The sequence below is a fragment of the Schistocerca nitens genome, chromosome 5, assembly GCF_023898315.1.
Source record: "Schistocerca nitens isolate TAMUIC-IGC-003100 chromosome 5, iqSchNite1.1, whole genome shotgun sequence".
Lineage (NCBI taxonomy): Eukaryota > Metazoa > Arthropoda > Insecta > Orthoptera > Acrididae > Schistocerca > Schistocerca nitens.
The window spans coordinates 295,739,324-295,759,202 of NC_064618.1; positions in this window are offsets into that span (position 1 = coordinate 295,739,324).

The following is a 19,879-nucleotide window of genomic DNA, read 5'->3' on the forward strand; positions in this document are numbered from 1 at the left end:
AGCTTTTCCATTAAAAACCTATTTGGTGGGACATATCCTAGCACACAGCTAGATGACCACTGGAAAAAAGTGTAGGGTTACAGACCTGCCCGAAGAGCTTCAGATAACACTTTTGGAATACTGTGCCAAAAATATAGGATTTACTATCGCAAGATCTACCTCAGTCCGGAAAACATGTAGAGAACGTAATTCAAGCCACTTGTGCCTTGCCTAATTTTCTCAGACACGCCTCACTGTTGTTTGACAATGAAGAAACTGAAGAGCTACAATTACGAGACCGTCATATAAGAGGCAATTTTGTAAATAATGCTATTCAGATACGGGATGGATTCAAATGGCAAAACGATATGAAAAACAGGGCTCATCGAAGAGAAGATAAGCAGTAAAAAAATGTAACAATAAGCATGTAATCATAAAAAATAAACACCTAATCGCCTGTTTCACAAAATAAAAAAATTTAGTCTAGTTTTTCGTACGTTATGTTTACTCCCATTTCCTAGGCAATTTCTTCCCAAATGGTGCTTTTTCTGGTACTGTTCGTACAGAACGAATATTAATAAAACCGATAAATTACAGGGACAGATCCCTGATGGAATGGATGGAAAAAGGTTCTATGAACACGTGTCCAGAGACGCATCGTTGCCATGGAAGGTGGCGCTGACGAATTATTGTTTCTTTGACCACGTGCCGTGTGTTCCTTGCGCGTTGATAGCTATGTGATAGACGAAGCGTACTGTAAGCAGCAGAGTGGTCAAGTATTCATGTCGGGATAAGCCGAGATGGTGTTTTTGCAGCAAATGGAAATGGTCGAGAGGCAGCACAGATATACCAAGACAAGTATCCTCATAGACACAAACCACATCGCACAAAATATTAAGGCGGCGGACTGTGCGTGCACGATTTGGAAGACTTGGTTCTACAGGATACTGAGATGAACTCTAGAACAAGCTCCAGGCAAGTGGCCCGCCAACATGATATGAGGCAAACTTCCTATTAGTTAGTATGGGCAGAGGTCATTGTTGGCAAGCGGAATAAAATAATAACTGGATCCTTTTACCGCCCTCCCAATTCAGATGATACAGTTGCTGAAAGGTTCAAAGAAATCTTGAGTTTGATTTCAAACACGTACCCGACTCGTACGATAATAGTTGTTGGTGACTTTAATTTACCCTCGATATGTTGGCGAAAATACATGTTCAACTCCGGAGGTACGCATAAAATATCATCCGAAATTGTACTAAACGCATTCTCTGAAAATTATTTCGAGCAGTTAGTTCATGAGCCCACACGAATAGTAAACGGTTGTGAAAACACTCTTGACCTCTTAGCGACAAGTAATCCTGAGTTAATAGCGAGCATCAAAACCGATTCAGAGATTAGTGAACACAGGGTTGTCGTAGCGAGATTGGATATTGTAATCCCCAAATCCTCGAAAAATAAGTGAAAAATATACCTATTCAAAAAAGCAGATAAAAATTCACTTGACGCCTTCCTGAGAGAGAATCTCCACTCATTGCAAATTAATAATATAATTGTAGACCAGATGTGGCTTAAATTCAAAGAAATAGCAATTAAGAGATTTGTACAAATAAATTAACAAACTACGGAGCTGATCCTCCTTGGTACACAAAACGGGCTAGAACACTAGCAGAAACAACGAAACAAACATGCCAAATTTAAACAGACGCAAAATCCCCAAGACTGGCAGTCTTTTACAGAAGCTCGAAATTTATCTCGGACTCCAATCCGTAATGTTTATAACAGTTTGCACAACGAAACTTTGTCTCGAAACCTGACAGAAAATCCAAAGAGATTCTGGTCGTATGTGAAGTATGTTAGCGGCAAGAAACAAGCAATGCCTTCTCTGCACGATAGCAATGGAGATACTATCGAAGATAGTGCAGCCAAAACAAAGTTACTAAACACAGCCTTTGGAAATGCCTTCACAAGAGAAGACGAAGTAAACATTCCAGCCGGACGTGGTGGCCGAGAGGTTCTAGGCGCTTCAGTCCGGAACTGCGCGACTACTACGGTCGCCAGTTCGAATCCTGCCTCGGGCATGGATGTGTGTGAAGCCCTTAGGTTAGTTAGGTTTAATTAGTTCTAAGTTCTAGGGGACTGATGAACTCAGATGTTAAGTCCCATAGTGCTCAGAGCCATTTCTTAAAGATTCCAGATTTCGAATCGAGAACAGCTGCCAACATGAGTAACGTAGAAATAAATATCCTCAGAGTAGTGAAGCAACTTAAATCACTTAATAAAAGCAAGTCTTCTGGTCCAGACTGTATACCAATTAGGTGTCTTTCGGAGTGTGCTGATACGTTAGCTCCATACTTAACAATCACATACAACCGTTCGCTCGACAAAAGATCCGTACCCAAAGACTGGAAAGTTGCACAGGTCACACCAATATTCAAGAAAGGTAGTAGGAGTAATCCACTAAATTACAGGCCCATATCGTTAACGTCGATATGCAGCAGGATTATGGAACATATATTGTGTTCGAACATTGGCCGGCTGGTGTGGCCGAGCGGTTCTAGGCGCTTCAGTCTGGAACCGCGCGACCGCTACGGTCGCAGGTTTGAATCCTGCCTCGGGCATGGATGTGTGTAATGTCCTTAGGTTAGTTAGGTTAAAGTAGTTCTAAGTTCTAGGGGACTGATGACCTCAGCTGTTAAGTCCCATAGTGCTCAGAGCCATTGGAACCATTTTTGTTCGAACATTATGAATTACCTCGAAGAATACGGTCTAATGACACACTGTCAACATGGGTTTAGAAAACATCGTTCCTGTGAAACACAACTAGCTCTTTATTCACATGAAGTGTTGCGTGGTATTGACAAGTGATATCATATCGATTCCGTTGTAACACCCCACCCGTCACTTATCTGGTTTTGACGTGTGTTCGCCCCAGCTAATTGATTAACAGATCAACAGAGAGTGCAAAACTGCCGCAATAACGGATAACGCAAAAAAAGTAATATGGCCCTGTGACTCCTAATTGAACTGTGGTGGCAGTGTTGACATTAATTGATTCAGAATTGATCACTTCTAATTAAAAAGGATGCACATTGATGTTATATTCAGCTATTGAACGCCAGATGCAAATGTTGAACATAAAATTAATTAAGAAAGTGACTTGGGATTTCAACTACTTGATTGAAAACAGATGCAGTCGATTAGCACAAATTTATTTTAACTCCTGAACTTCAATCATCACATTACAAGACTCTCCTATCAGGCAGTGGTAATAAATTGCGTTTGCGTGGAGTAAAGCATGATAACTCAAAAATAATTCCTATCGACTGACCGAGGCATAATGCGAAGTGCAAGAAGAATTCTACAATACATGACCCATGAAACCGTTGAGGAAACTTTGCCGACATGATCCAACAAATTAATCAGTGGCCGGAGCGGGCGCAATATCACCGAATTCTGCGTGGCAGAGCGGCGTCGTTGTGCAGATGTCGGCCGACCTCGTGATGCTGCAAGGCTGCGCTCGTCTATTCACTCCTAGCTATCTTGCTCAGCACATAGCTGAACCAAAACTTCCTATCTCCAAGCTCAATCGTTCCATTTTCTAAGTCCTAAACTGCAGAGATGCTCACTCTTTCTCAGGCAAGTTTAGTAAAGAACGCCACGTCCACACTCTAGGCAAGCTGGGATCGGAAGACCACTACGGGGACTTCTCCCAGTCCACTCTTCGCCTCGGTTTCCCCTCCAGCAAAATCACTTACGCCAATTGCAGCGCATCTCGAGTTAATTATGCGTCACTTCCCAGCACCAACCAATGCCTGCTCTGGGAAGTGAACAAATTCCCACAAAATTTCCCTTCCTCTCAACTTCTGCTATTTAGCTCCTCCCAGGCCACCCATCAAGGTTAGCGTCTGCACAAAACACCAATTTTTCCGGAATTCTGACTCCCAGGAGAGTACTTCAAATTCCTTGGTCCTACATTCCCATCGGAGGCCGGCGTATTTCATTCTGTCGCTCTTCACCTGATTTACTTCAGACACTGCAGACCGTGAATTCAGCGTGAAGTTGCTATAGTCACAAACACGCATATTTTGGCCTCTGTTGACCGTTCCACCGTAGCTTTGCGTGGCTTACTTGCATATTTCACTGAAAACGGGACGACGGACATTTATCAACAGGCGTACAAGTTCTCCGTCTGCTTCCCGGTACACCATCATGGGGTCAACCACCCACTCACTGTCACTCATCTTAAGGCAGCTGGAGGCCGCGCCCCGTTACTGCTTTCACAGAGCTTGAGCCGCCCTAAGCTGCCTATTGTCGCTTGCCTTCGCCGCTCCCCACCCGGCCACGGTCAACTCTGTATACTTCCCTGGGATAAACTACCCTCCAGTAAATTGAAGTGTTTCCACAAAGTTTTCATGTTGTGTGAATTACTTTAAAACCATCACCCGACATTAATTATTCCAATACGTCCATACTATACCCTCTACAAGATGCATTGTGCCTTGTCAGTCATTTTTGTTCAGCCCTACTGTTCGCTCAACGTGAGTTAGATGATCTTTAATGACTTCATGTAAGGGGCATAGTTCTTGCCATCTTACACCGTATTTCTGGATTTCCGGAAGGCTTTTGACACTGTACCACACAAACAGCTCGTAGTGAAATTGCGTGCTTGTGGAGTATCGTCTCAGTTATGTGACTGGATTTGTGATTTTCTGTCAGAGAGGTCACACTTCGTAGTAACTGACGAAAAGTCATCGAGTAAAACAGAAGTGATTTCTGGCGTTCCCCAAGGTAGTGTTACAGGCCCTTTGCTGTTCCTTATCTATATAAATGATTTTAGAGACAATCTGAGCAGCCGTCTTCGGTTGTTTGCAGATGACGCTGTCGTTTATCGATTAATAAAGTCATCAGAAAACCAAAACGAACTGCAAAACGATTTAGAAAAGATATCTGAATGGTGCGACAAGTGGCAATTGACCCTAAATAACGAAAAGTGTGAGGTCATCCACATGAGTGCTAAAAGGAATTCGTTAAACTTCGGTTACACGATAAATCAGTCTAATCTAAAAGCCGTAAATTCAACTAAATACTTAGGTATTACAATTACAAACAACTTAAATTGGAAGGAACACGTAGAAAATGTTGTGGGGAAGGATAACCAAAGACTGCTTTATATTGACAGGACACTTAGAAAATGTAACAGACCTACTAAGGAGACTGCCTACACTACGCTTTAGAATACTGCTGCGCGGTGTGGGATCCTTACCAGAGAGGACTGACGGAGTATATCGAAAAAGTTCAAAGAAAGGCAGCACGTTTTGTATTATCACGAAATATGGGAAAGAGTGTCACAGAAATGATACCGGACTTGGGCTGGACATCATTAAAAGAAAGGCGTTTTTGGTTGCGACGGATCCTTCTCACGAAATTCCAATCACCTACTTTCTCCTCCGAATGCAAAAATATTTTGTTGACACCGACCTATATAGGGAGGAACGATCACGACGATAAAATAAGGAAAATCAGAGCTCGTACGGAAAGATATAGGTGTTCATTGTTTCCGCGCGCTATACGAGTTTGGAATAACAGAGAATTGTGAAGGTGGTTCGATGAACCCTCTGCCAGGCACTTAAATGTGATTTGCAGACTATCCATGTAGATGTAGATGTAGAAAGTACGCTTATGGGTATCCCGCATGACAGCTGCTACTATCCCTATCACCTGCAGTCCCATGGAAGCCCCTTTGAACATCGGTTGCGATGTGGATGCGATGCAGCTCTGTAGTATGTTCCTGGACGATTTTTTGTCGTTGCACGCAAATCGTCCATTTCTGGACACATATTCACAGAATCTTTTCTCCTCTATTTACTGTCAGGAAATCGGTCCTTCAGCTCGTCGGTTTTATTATTGTTCATTCTGTATAATGTTAATTTTGGTCATGTAACTCTGGATATCCAGTTACGTACAATTAACTTTCCCACGTCTAACATCATTTAGGTAAAGAAACTGCCGTTTCGCACGTCAAAAGAGCTATGATCACGGTGATATGCAGTGTCGTAACGCTTGCTGTACCGCATTAGCGACAACGGAACTACGTGACGCCGCACAGCGCTAATGCCTTCAGCTGCTGACAAGCGTTGATATATATTAACGGGAACTGGTGAAACAAGTCGATAATGGAATGGAAGGAATCAATCGATTTATCATAGGTGGCCAGCTTGCCAACTTTGCCACGCACTGCTGCGCCAACTACACTACTGCCCATTAAAATTGCTACACCAAGAAGAAATGCAGATGATAAACGGGTATTCATTGGACAAATATATTATACTAGAACTGAAATGTGATTACATTTTCACGCAATTTGGGTGCATAGATCCTGAGAAATCAGTACCCAGAACAACCACCTCTGGCCGTAATAACGGCCTTGGTACGCCTGGGCATTGAGTCAAACAGAGCTTGGATGGCGTGTACAGGTACAGCTTCAACACGATACAACAGTTCATCAAGAGTAGTGACTGGCGTATTGTGACGAGCCACTTGCTCGGCCACCATTCACCAGACGTTTACAGTTGGTGAAAGATCTGGAGAATGTGCTGGCCAGGGCTGCAGTCGAACATTTTCTGTATCCAGAAAGGCCCGTACAGGACCTGCAACATGCGGTCGTGCATTATCCTTTTGAAATGTAGGGTTTCCCATGGATCGAATGAAGGGTAGAGCCACGGGTCGTAACACATCGGAAATGTAACGTCCACTGTTCAAAGTGCCGTCAATGCGAATAAGAGGTGACCGAGACGTGTAACCAATGGCATCCCATACCATCACGCCGGGTGATACGCCAGTATGGCGATGACGAACACACGCTTCCTATGTGCGTTCACCGCGATGTCGCCAAACACGGATGCGACCACCAGGATGCTGTAAACAGAACCTGGATTCATCCGAAAAAATGACGTTTTGCCATTCGTGCACCCAGGTTCGATGTTGAGTACACCATCGCAGGCGCTCCTGCCTGTGATGCAGCGTCATTGGTAACCGCAGCCATTGTCTCCGAGCTGATAGTCCTTGCTGCTGCAAACGTCGTCGAACTGTTCGTGCAGATGGTTGTTGTCTTGCAAACGTCTCCATCTGTTGACTCAGGGATCGAGACGTGGCTGCTCGATCCGTTACAGCCATGCGGATAAGCTGCCTGTCATCTCGACTGCTAGTGATACGAGGCCGTTGGGATCCAGCACGGTGTTCCGTATTATCCTTCTGAACCCACCGATTCCGTGTTCTGCTAACAGTCATTGAATCTCGACTAACGCGAGCAGCAATGTCGCGATACGATAAACCGCAATCGCGGTAGGCTACAATCCGACCTTTCTCAAAGTAGGAAACGTGATGGTACGCCTTTCTCCTCCTTACACGAGGCATCACAACAACGTTTCACCAGGCAACGCCGGTCAACTGCTGTTTGTGTATGAGAAATCGGTTGGAAACTTTCCTCGTGTCAGCACGTTCGAGGTGTCGCCACCGGCGCCAACCTTGTGTGAATGCTCTGAAAAGCTAATCATTTGCATATCACAGCATCTTCTTCCTGTCGGTTAAATTTCGCGTCTGTAGCATGTCATCTTCGTGGTATAGCAATTTTAATGGCCAATAATGTAGTTCCGCTGTCGTGTAGTGCGTTCTGTCTCAAAGGATTTCATGTAAACAATATTTGGTCGCGTCGTACCGCGCCGCTGCCGGCCGCGGTGGTCTCGCGGTTCTAGGCGCGCAGTCCGGAACCGTGCGACTGCTACGGTCGCAGGTTCGAATCCTGCCTCGGGCATGGATGTGTGTGATGTCCTTAGGTTAGTTAGGTTTAAGTAGTTCTAAGTTCTAGGGGACTTATGACCACAGCAGTTGAGTCCCATAGTGCTCAGAGCCATTTGAACCATTTTTGAACCGCGCCGCTCTGCTGCAGCGCCATTCCGCTCAGTGCGGTCTTACCTTAAATAGTGCAACTGGTCAGACGGAAGGAATTCCGCCGCTCTTGCGCCACCAAAGCCACCGCATTGGAACTGCACCTTTAGGCAACAGTCTGTGGTGCTCCCCTACGGTGACGGATGGAACGGCCGGTGACAAATCTGGGTGGAGCGCCGATTTCCCGCTTGGCCGTAAGCTGCAGGTGTGGAGGTGATTAGAATCGTACGGTTGACCAGAACATTCGTGCTTACAATAATGCTTTATTCTTGTCAGTTACAAGGCAGGACATGAAGCTGTTAGTCTCGGTGACGCAGATGGCGCGGGCGCGCGGCGTGCCGGCGTCGGCGTTTCACCCGCCCGGCAGGCAACACGTGCGGGAAGCTGCAGTTAGTGACGTCCGCGAGGACGCAGAGCCCTGACGCAAGCGCCGTACCGTCGGCGAGGGTTGACAGTGGCAGCCACTCGTGGCTCGGCTGTTCCGTGACAACACATGGCGCTCGAACCGTTGTGCCGGCATGACCAAACAAGATGACGTGACGGTGATCCACGATATTGGTGGTCCATATAGGCTGGGTGACAGAAACAGTGTAGTTGGACTGCAAACAGTCCCAGTCTCGAACTGACAGCCCACCAAGGAGGCAGCTGACAACAGTGGCGAGGCGAGAGGACGCGCCTATAGCGGTTTTAGAAGAAGCACTTGTCTGGTACACAGTAATTTAGTTTAGTTTCTGTTTTTTTTTCACATACTTCTTCAAAGCGGTCCAAAGTGAACTATACCTACGCATTTTAGTGTTTAGACTGATGTCTAGTAAATTACTCTTAGTTTTTGTTCTTTCGTAAATCTTGATACATATCCTTGTGTGGGGCGGCTTCCTCGTGTAATTTTCCGCCGCCAGAAGCGCCACGTCACCCATCACGTGACTCAGTTTGAATCAAGTGACCGTTGACTACGGGTCTCCGACAATCAGTCCAGCGTCAGAGGCCGATGCGAGAGGACGCGCCTGCAGCGGGTGCAGCAGCTGCAGTTGTCTGGTACAGAGTAGTTTAGTTGATATTTTTCTGTTTCGCGTACTTCTGCGTGGAAGTCAACTGTACCTGTGTGTTTTACTGTATGCACCAGTGTTTAACAAAGTACTCGTTTCGTTTTTGCGTAAATCTTAGTGCACGTCCTTATATAAGGCGGCTTCTTCCTCTAATTTTCCGCTGACAAAAGCGCCACATCACGTGTCTACGTCTACATCTCGTTTTAGTACGCAGTGTGATCAAAAAGTAACTGGAGTTTTTTTAATTTCGCGGGCTTTATTTTTATCTTGTTGGTAAACAGGTTCCTGATATATGTTTACATTTCCAACTGTTTTAAATATTTAGTTTATGGTTGACAGTCGAAAATGTTATCCGTGTTTTCGAGTGCTCGGTGAATTTTTACTTTTGACGAAGATGGATCAAAGCATTTGCATTAAATTGTACTTCAAAATGGAATAAAGTGCAGCATCACATTCGAAATGTTGACTGTGGCTTTTGGAGCTACTATGAGTAAGATAAGAGCTTACGAGTGGTATGAACGTTTCAATGAGAGTCTAGAAGACGTTGAAGACGACGAGCGCCCCGAACGCTCTATCCCACAGTTACTGACGACAAAGTGGAAGAAGTAAAGAAAATAGTTCTGGAAAATCGTCGAATCACTATGAGAGAGGTTGCTGATGTCGGCATATCCTTTGGTTCATGCCTAGCAATTTTTTTCGGGTGTCTTAGGTATGAAACGTGTAGCAGCTAAGTTTGTTCCGAAACTGTTCATTTTCAACCAAAAACGACGTCGCGTAGACACGCTCAGGAATTTCTGAATAAAGTCGACAACGACCCATAACTTCTAAAGAAGTCTATAACAGATGACAAAACATGGGTATATGAGTTCGACGTCAAAACTAAGGCCCAGTCGTCCCAATGAAAACTAGCCTAGATGGAGAGCCGAGACTGAAAAAAATTCGACAAGTTCGATCACATATGAAGGTTCTTCTCACTGGTTTCTTCGATTACAATGGGATATTGCATCATGTATTCCTGCCTAATGGTCGTACGGTCAATAAGAAGTGGAACCTGGAAACTACGCGCCGTTTGTGTAAAGCAATCCGAAGTAAACGACCAGAATTCTGGCAAAACCGCTCACGGAAATTGCGCCACGATGATTCTCCCGCTCACACCTCAATAATTGATTGTGATGTTTTGGCAAAAACAAAACCGTTATGTTGCCTGGGCCATCACATTCACTGGACCTGGTGCCCTGTGACTTCTTTCTATTCCCGAGGCTGAAGAGAGCCATGAAAGGACATCGTTTTGCCATGATTGATGAGAATAAAAATCGTTGAACGAGCTGAACATCAAAACGAAGAGAGAGTTCCAGAAGTGCTTCCAAGATTGGTAAATGCGGTGGCACCAGCGTATTGTATCTGAGTTGGATTACTTTGAAGGGGACAAAGCTGATGTTGATGAATAAACATAGATTCTTTAAGAAAAAACAAAAATCCCCGTTACTGTTTATCACACCTCGTGAACAGCATATAGTTTAGATCAGTGCTCTGGAGATTGCATATTTATTTCCTGCAGTAACTTTGGCGTAAGCGGACCTTCCAGTAAAAGATAACTGTTGATACATCCATTTTCAGTAGAGATATTTATGTCTATTTTAAGAGTTTGCGGATCTTGCAGTCTCAGACTATACTGAGAACGCTGCAGAGTGAATTTTGGTGTTTTTACGTTCTCCTCGTTATACAGAGGGGTCCAAATAAAAATGTAGCCACTGTTTAAAAGTCCATAACTTGCAAACTAATTGACGGAGTTGTCTCATTTTTGGTGAAAGTGTAACTTAAAGTCCAGCTTAAAGATATCACTGTAGGTGTTCGAAATGGTCACCATTAACATCCACACACAAACGATGCCGCCGAACTGCAGCACGAACTACTGACTGCAACGTGTTCAGTTGGATATTTGTGCATGAATGTACGATGGATTCTCGAAGTTCATCCAATATGCGAGGCTTTTGTCGATAAACGACGTCCTTTAGTGTTCCTCACAGGTAAAAGTCCAGAGGAGTTAGGTCTGGGGAACGTGGTGGATACTCCACAGCACCTCTACGGCCTATCCATCTTCCTGGTAGATTTTCGTCGAGATACGCCCTAACACAATTTTGGGAGTGGGCTGGGGCACCATCTAGTTGAAAGTAAACTCTTCTGTCTCCATACAAGTCTCGGATGACAGGTAAAATGGATGTCTGAAGCTTCTGAAGGTACACCTCACCGGTAACTGTGCCGTCAAAGAAGAATGGCCCAATCAAGCCCCGGTAAGACAACCCACACCACACATTTACTTCTGGCAAATTCACGGCTTTGTCTACATGGGCGTTCGAATTTTCGGCGGCCCAGTAGATGCAACCTTGGCGATTTACTGTACCATTGAGTTTGAATTGTGCCTCATCAGACCACACAATCATCTCTGCAAACTCGTTGCGCAACATGTTAGTAAACCACTCGCAGTACTCCATTCTACGATCTGGGGCGTCCTCGTTCATTGCGTGTAGGAATCGTGGGATGTAGCACTTCCACTTTGCTGTCTTCAAAATTCGCGGAACACTTGAGCGACTCACTCCACGTCTCACAGACTTTGTGGTAAGCGAGTGAATTGTTGTAACACGCGACGGGAGTTAGCTGGACTTGTTACTGTTACAGATCGTTGTTTGTGTACATCTTTAACACAGCCTTCGGCTTCAAATTTGTCTCGAATGCGACGAATCGTTAAACGTGTCGGTGGTTCTGTTTGATACTCATTTCGCCATTGCCGTTGGACCTCATTATTGTTTTCTTACTTAAAATACCACTTCAAAACTGACTTCCTTTCATCGAGTGTAAGCCTTGCGCCAGCCATGTTTACTCGAGTAACTAGGTGCAACTAGGAACAAAACACTGACTATCTGGCGACTGTCATCTAGCAAAACAAAACAAGGCAATACAATGCTTGTGTGGCGATTGCCGGAACTACAAACTATTACACTACCAAAGATCAGACAACTCCATCATTTAGCTTGCCAGTTGTGGACTTTTAAACAGTGGCTACATTTTTTGGACCCCTCTGTATTTTGCGTACATTCCAAACTCAATAGCGCCACAGTCTACCCGACTGTGGCGCTATTGAGTTTTCCCTTTTGCGGCGTCTACTGTTACTTTCTAAGTTACTCTTGACTGCTTTGTTTGTATTTTTTGACATCTTATGCCAATATTTTACACGGTATGATAGGGCTATGGACTGTGCTTCTTGTGTGCGGACACAAAGAGAGTTGGCTGCTGTCCGTAAACAGCTGGCAGCTGTGTTGGCTATGGTCGACAGGCTTCTGGCTAATGCTCAAAGCTGCGACGACATCGGAGCGTCGGTGACGAGACATGAGACACCGTTGGTGCCACTGGAAACCCCTGGTGACCTGGTTATCATTGCGTCTTCCATTACGCAACACCTGACTGGTTCACTGTCACGTTATAGTGAGTGACAGACATTAGTGCGTTCGCGTGGGTGGGACGCGAAAGAGGGAACGCCTTAGTAACAGATATGAGGTGCTACCTAGTGTTGATAAAACTTCTGAGCCAGCACTTCTGATGCCTCTCCTGTTGGGCTAGTGGTCGATTTTCCTTCCGAGAGGGTTGGTTTGCTAATCATTGTCAGCTCCAACGTTAGACAGGTGATGGAGCCCGTCAGGGAAATAGCATTCAGGGCGTGAACGAATGAAAGTGTAGATCGGTATGTTTGCCGGGGGGGGGGGGGGGGGGGTCTCGTCCGTGACTTGGAGGAGGCCTTGCCTGCCGCTATCGAGCGCACTGGGTGCAACCGGTTGCAAATAGTGGCACATATCGGCACGAAAGACGTCTGCCGCTTATGTTCTGAGACAATCCCCAGCCCCTTTCGGCGGATGATTGATTTGGTGAAGGCAACTAGGATCGCATACGGGGTGTAGGCTAAGCTGTCTATTTCTAGCATCGAACCCGGCGTCGATCACGGTCCTCTGGTTTGGAGCAGAGTGGAAGGTCTAAACCTGAGGCTCAGACGACTCTGCGACGGCATCGGATGAGAACTTCTCAACCTCCGCTATCAGATGGTGAATTTTAGGATTCCCCTTAATAGGTCAGGCTTGCATTAGGTGCAGGAAGCGGCTGCTATGGTAGCGGAGTACGTGTGGCGTGCACATGGGGGCTTTCACGTTAGGGTACTCCGCCCCACCCCTCGTGGGGTCAGAGACGAATTGCCTGCCAAAATCGAAGATGTATCAGCCACAATGTTCTCAGAAAACGTTCGTCATCGGAGATCGAATACAGAAAAGGTTAATATTATATCAGCAAATTGCAGGAGCATCCAAGGAAACGTCCCACAATTAACATCCCTTATTGAAGGTTATAATGCCCAGTCAATGTTAGGAAGGGTAAAGCAATAAAAGCCTAAGCTCAGATTGGAATATTCATTATAAGAATAAGTTAGTCGCCAATGGCAGCGGTGTGTTTATTGCAGTAAGAAACCGATATTATTTAGCGAGGTTATCACGGATCCCGAATGTGAATCAATCTGGGTGAAGTTAAGCGTCAAAAGTTGGTCAAAAATTGTAATCAGATGCTTTTATAGACTACCTGGGTCAGGAGAAGTAGTGGTAGAACGCTTCACAGAGAACTTACAGAATATTGTAACTTCAACTTGCCAGGTATAGATTAGTAGAGTTATGCAGTCAAAGCTGAAGTCAGAAACAGGGATTTGTGTGACATCATTCTGAATCTATGTTCGAAAATTGCTTTGTGCAGATAGAGAACCAACTCATGAGGGTAACGTCTTAGACTTCCTAGCAACAAACAGACCTGAAGTTAACTGAATCAGTTAATGTAGAGTAAGGTATCAGTGATCACAATGCTGCGACATCAACTATAACTACATGTTTTAACAAGGAATGTTAAGAAAGGTAGGAACATATTTTTGCTTAGCAAGATTGACAGGATACAAACTGCACAGCATCTGAGTAACCGGCATCAATTATTCAGAGATGAGGACTAAGATGTGGAACTCAAAGAGAAAAAAAATTCTAAAGCGTCGTTCGATATGCCTTAGAAAAGTACGTTCGAGCAAGGTCTTAAGCGATAGGAAAGACCCACCGTGGTTTAATAGCCATGTTAGAAAACTGCTGCGTAAACAAAGAGAACTTCATCTCAGACGCAAGACAAGTCAAAACCTAGCTGACAAACAAAATCTGAACGAAGTGAAAATGAGCGTAAGGAGAGCAATAAGAGAACCGTTCAGTGACTGAAAGTAAAATTTTGTCATCCAATTCCAAGAGGTTTTTGATCTCATGTAAAATCAGCAAGCGGTTCGAAATCATCTATGCATTCACTTAGAGAGACATACTGGCACCGAAACGGAAGATAACAGAGAGAAAATCGAAATACTGAATTTGGTCTGCAGAAATTGTTTCACCATGGAAGATTGCAGCACAGTCCCTCCTTTCAATCATCGTACGAATGTCGAAATGGCAAATACTGAGATACCCGATAACGGAACAGAAAAATGGTTCAAATGGCTCTAAGCACTATGGGACTTAACATCTGAGGTCATCAGTCCCCTAGACTTAGAAACTACTTAAACCTAACTAACCTAAGGACATTACACACATCCATGCCCGAGGCAGGATTCGAACCTGCGACCGTAGCAGCAGCGTGGTTCTGGACTGAAGTGCCTAGAACCGCTTGGCCACAGCGGCCGGCAACGGAACAGAAAAGCAATTGCAATCGCGTAGTAGTGAAAACGCAAGACCAGGTGAGATACCTGTAGGATTCTACAAAAATAATGTGAAAGAACTTGCATCCCTTCTAGAAACATTTTATTGAAGATCGCTGGAGCTACAAATGGTATCTAGCGACTAGAAAAAGCGCAAATCATTACCGTTTTCAAGAAGGGTCGTAGGGCAGATGCACTTATTTATATGCCTATATCTTTGACGTGAAGCTGTTGTAGAATTACAACACGTTTTATACTAAAAAGTTATGACGTTTTTCCAGAACGGAAATGTCCACTATAAAAAATCAACATGGATTCCGCAATCATAGATTTTATGAAACTCAGCTCGCTCTGTTCCTGCAAGAGATCCATAGCGCTATAGACAACGGCGCTCAGGTTGATGCCGTGTTCCTTGGCTTCAACAAGGCATTTTACACCGTCCCACATAGCCGTTTAGCGAAAAAAAAAACTAGCTTATCGAGTATCGGACCAGTTTTACGACAGGATTCAAGACTTCCCTGCAGATAGAACTCGACACGTCGCTCTTAACGGACAAAATCGACAGATGTAAACGTAATTTTCGGAGTATCAAAAATGGCTCTGAGCACTATGGGACTGAACATCTGAGGTCATCAGTCCCCTAGAACTTAGAACTCCTTAAACCTAACTAACCTAAGGACATCACACACATGCCTGACCGAGGCAGGATTCGAACCTGCGACTGTAGCGGTCGCGCGGTTCCAGACTGAAGCGCCTACAACCGCTCGGCCACTTCGGCCGGCTCCGGAGTATCCCAAGGAAATGTGACAGGACCGTTACTGTCTAGAGTGTACGTAAATGATCTATTAGAAAGCGCTGGATGCTCTTTAAGGCTGTTCGCAAATGATGCGGTTTTCTGTAACAAAGTAGCAACGCTAGAAGACAGTAGCAATTTTCAGAATGGCCTGCAGAAGATTGGTGAATGGAGCAGACTCTGCCAGTTGGTTCTCAACATAAATAAAGGTAACAAAATGTGCAAGCATAGGAAAACTCATCCATCCAGGAAGTGGCATATAAGGCACTTGTTCGACCAGTTCTTGAGTACTGTTGTTCAGCATGGGATCCTTATCACGAGAACTGATAGAAGGGAGAGAGAAGATCCAACGAAGGTCGGCCCGTTTCGAAACTGGGTCCTTTAGTCGGCGCGAGATGCTCAACTAAGTCCATTGGTAGACATCTATATCTACATCATTCTCCGCAAGCCACTTAATGGTGTGTGGCGGAGGGTACTTTCGGTACCACTATCTGATCCCTCCAACCCTGTTCCACTCGCGAATAGTTACAGAAGAGGCGTTGTACATCACAGAGAGGTTTGCTTTTGAAATTTCGAGAGAGCACCTTACGGGAAGAGTCGGACAGCGTATTACCTCCTTCCACATACACCTCGCGAAGTGACCACAATGAGAAAATTCGAGAAATTAGAGCCAATACGGAGGCTTACCGACAGTCATTCTTCTCACACACCACTCGCGAAAGGATGAGGGTAGGGGGGGGGGGGAGGGGTCAGTTAGTGGAACCATGTCACACCATTAAGTGGCTTGCAGAGTATGATGTAGATGTAGATGAAGGTAGTCACTCTGTAGGTGACCCAGCAGAATGGAGGCAGCAAATATACTGCTTGTAGATCTCAACTCAGGCGGGATCCTGCAGCAACCGGTGACAAACTACAAGGATGATGGATGGCTGCACCATCTTGGATTGCCAGTGGTGTCCATCTCGTAGTCATCAGATGGCGTAGACTGCATTGTATGGCATACCATATGCACCTGGATGCTGCTGAATATAACAAACTTCTGAAAGTGAGGATTTGATTTGAATGGAGGAGAGGGTGGCAGCGTATATGTGTGAGCTGACTGGTTACTATTTCTCCAGTGGTGCCTTTCTCCAGTCCTTGACTTCATTTGTCCTGGTTTTCTTGTCTAGTCAGCATCTCCAGAAGACCTGGCCGAGCTGTACGTTTTTCCATCTTTGGTTTTCAGACATACTGGGTAGTGTCTTCTACTTTGTCTGCGTCCTGAATGAGTGCTCTTGCACTCTGAATAAGCATTCTTCCGTAATAGCGCCTGAACTTTAAGCTGACGGCCGGTTCCCTCGCTATGACGTTGTTCTGCTGATCACTGCAGGAACTTTTCATTACCCCAGCATGACGTAACAGGTCTGATGATGTCCCTACCTGGCAGTTTCACACATACATATCAACAGTTCGGCTTGTAAGCTCTTTCAAGTTTGAAACTGCTATCCGAGTTTTTATAGTCTTTGATGGTGTCTCCAGCATTAGGAAATGAAACCTTAAGAACAGAAACACGATTTGGGCCACGGAATAACTACCATAAAACATAAATGTCAAAGGACGCAGATACTGGCTGTGGAAGTCTGCACTGTATGACCATGTAAGTAAGACAAGAATTTAGATCGCTAAGCATACACACTTCATTAGAAGTTTACGTTTGTACGTCGATATTCGAATATATGTACATCTTTGAAATTATCTGCTCATTCTTCTTTTGTGTTACAGTCATGCAATTTAGGTTTCTATTTAATTAAAATGTACCTTGCATAGCGTGCAGTATTTGTTCTGTGCAATGATGCATGGACGAATAGCTGTTTATGGATAGATCAGAGAAAATTTGTTGAGATTATATTTCGTTCCACCAAATTACCCACAAAACTGCGCGCGTTAGCACATCGCTTCTGGGGTTCTGGGAGGCGCGCCAGCCCTGGGTCAAACGCGCCCGGCTAATTGATGACGAGGGCTGGTGTGCTGGCCAGCCTGGATGTAGTTTTCAGGCGGTTTCCCACATACGATGAGGTGAATAGGAGTGGTACCCACATCCTTTCTCAGCTACATGGTACGCGAACATTTCGAAAAAAACTTTCTCACATTTTCCCAATGGTTAACATTAGATGCAGGCAGGTGGAGTACACAAGTTCCTTCAGGGTGTGGGAGGAGGAGGGTGGGGGAGGGGGCAAAGGGATGGCAGCAGGAAGAGCATCCAGCACCCCTCTACTACTAACATTGCCAAATCCAGAACAACAAGCCGACCCCATAAATACATGGGATAAGGGCAGGAAAAAAAAGATATTTCGTTCCAACAATGCATTTAAAATAAAAGAGAGTTTTTTTAAATATTTATCGCACTAATTTCACCTTCTGACTCATGTGAGATGAGAGCGGTCAGGAAATAGTGTGGTATATTGTGTGGGTATGTGAGGGCCAGAAGGATGAGGGGGAAGGGGTGGAGGAGCGCAACTGCCTATGAGAGACGATGTGTGGGAGACGTTTTGTTGCGTTGGGAATGGGGTGGATTTGGTTCAGCATATAGAGGGAGGAGGGGACTCCAGCTTGTGTACCTGCCCATTAGCCACTACGACTGTACTTAGGCCCCTGCAATATCCCCTTTTAGTCCTATATGGTATGAGTGCCACACGCTTGAGCAGTATTCTATGATGGGTTGCATGAGTGTTTTGTAAGAAACGTAAGCAATATCCTTTGTGGACTGATTGCATTTTCATAGTATCCTACGAATGAACTAAGGTCTGCCACCTGCTTTAGTTACTACTGGGCCTATGTGAATGTTGCATTTCATATGCACAGTTTTACGTTTCCGAACATTTAAAGCAAGTTGTCAAGTGTCGCACCCCTTTAAAATTTTGTTACGATCCTACAGAATATTTGTGTAGTTTTTTTCAGACAGTACTTCATTACAGATAACTTCAGAATCTGCAAAATGTCTGGGGTTTGTATTAATGGGACAGACCACGGTGACGCTCAATTTTGGAACCGATATTAATGATTTTTCCAATAAAATAGCAAACTACAAAGCTAACTTTAGATCTTTATTGTAGATCCTTAAGATTGTATTATCTGTTTTTTAAGTAAAAAACTTACACCCAGAGGACACTACACGACATCGACGAAAGACCTTCGCAGAGTGCTTGATGGGAGCTCTGAACGCCTCAATTTTCAGTCTAGAACAAAATTTCTAAAACTGTATGAAACTGAGGATATTGTCGAACGTATACGTAGGGATATTTGAAAAAGATGGTTTGTAACGAAATGCCGTCGGTCTGGAATAAAAGTCAATGTTGTCGACAAAGAAGTCGTTATAACAACGTGCAGCAATAATCGAAATTAAAATACTTCGCAAAAATCCTAAGTACTACAGTAAGAATAAAAGGCCGACTCAAAATGTTTCAAATGGCTCTGAGCACTATGGGACTTAAACACCTGAGGTCATCAGTCCCCCTAGAACTTAGAACTATTTGAACCTAACTAACCTAAGGACATTACACACATCCATGCCCGAGGCAGGATTCGAACCTGCGACCGGAGCGGTCTCGCGGTTCCAGACTGAAGCGCCTAGAACCGTTCGGCCACACCGGCCGGCAAGGCCGACTCACAAGTTACAAAAAGGTGTAATGTAATTCCATGCATATTTATTGTGTTATATATAGCTCCCGCCAATTTGAAAAATGTTGTTTTGAAAAAAACAAGAGCTTACAGTTTCAACTTGCATTTTTAGTAATAAAATTGAACGAATCTTTAATCGTCAATATGAGTACCGCACAGTTGGCCTCTTTTCGCCGATGTCGAAACGCTCTCATATCCATTAACTGGCTTCCGCTCAGCAATCGAAAAGTTTCTTGCACAATTAGGATCACTTTTTGAACCTTTTCTACTCGTGTAAATAAGTCTGTTTGTCATTTTCTTGTTAGTTCTGCTTCGCATAGAAAACAAGCGTTGTGAGAAGTTAAGCAGACGTGAGACAAGCACGTGCTTTCAGATTGTTTACCGTGAACGAATCATGTTACAAAGAGAAATCTTGTTGAGAACAGTATTTTAGTTGATACTAATGCCCTCTGTGACCCTACAGTATTACATCGGTTGCATTCGAGCCCTCGGATGTGACAGAACCCCACACAGCAAATCGCCGTTTTAACATGGCTGTAACATTTATGGCACGCCTTATATGAATGAATCTTTAAAAAAGAGTCTCCAGGGAACATTTTAAGCAAAAAATATAGGTTAAAAAATGAAGGCTGGTCTACCCCCTGAAATATGTCCGCTGGTCGTTACTATACAACATTAACTGCAAGGGTCTCAATACACTTCCCTGGGGAA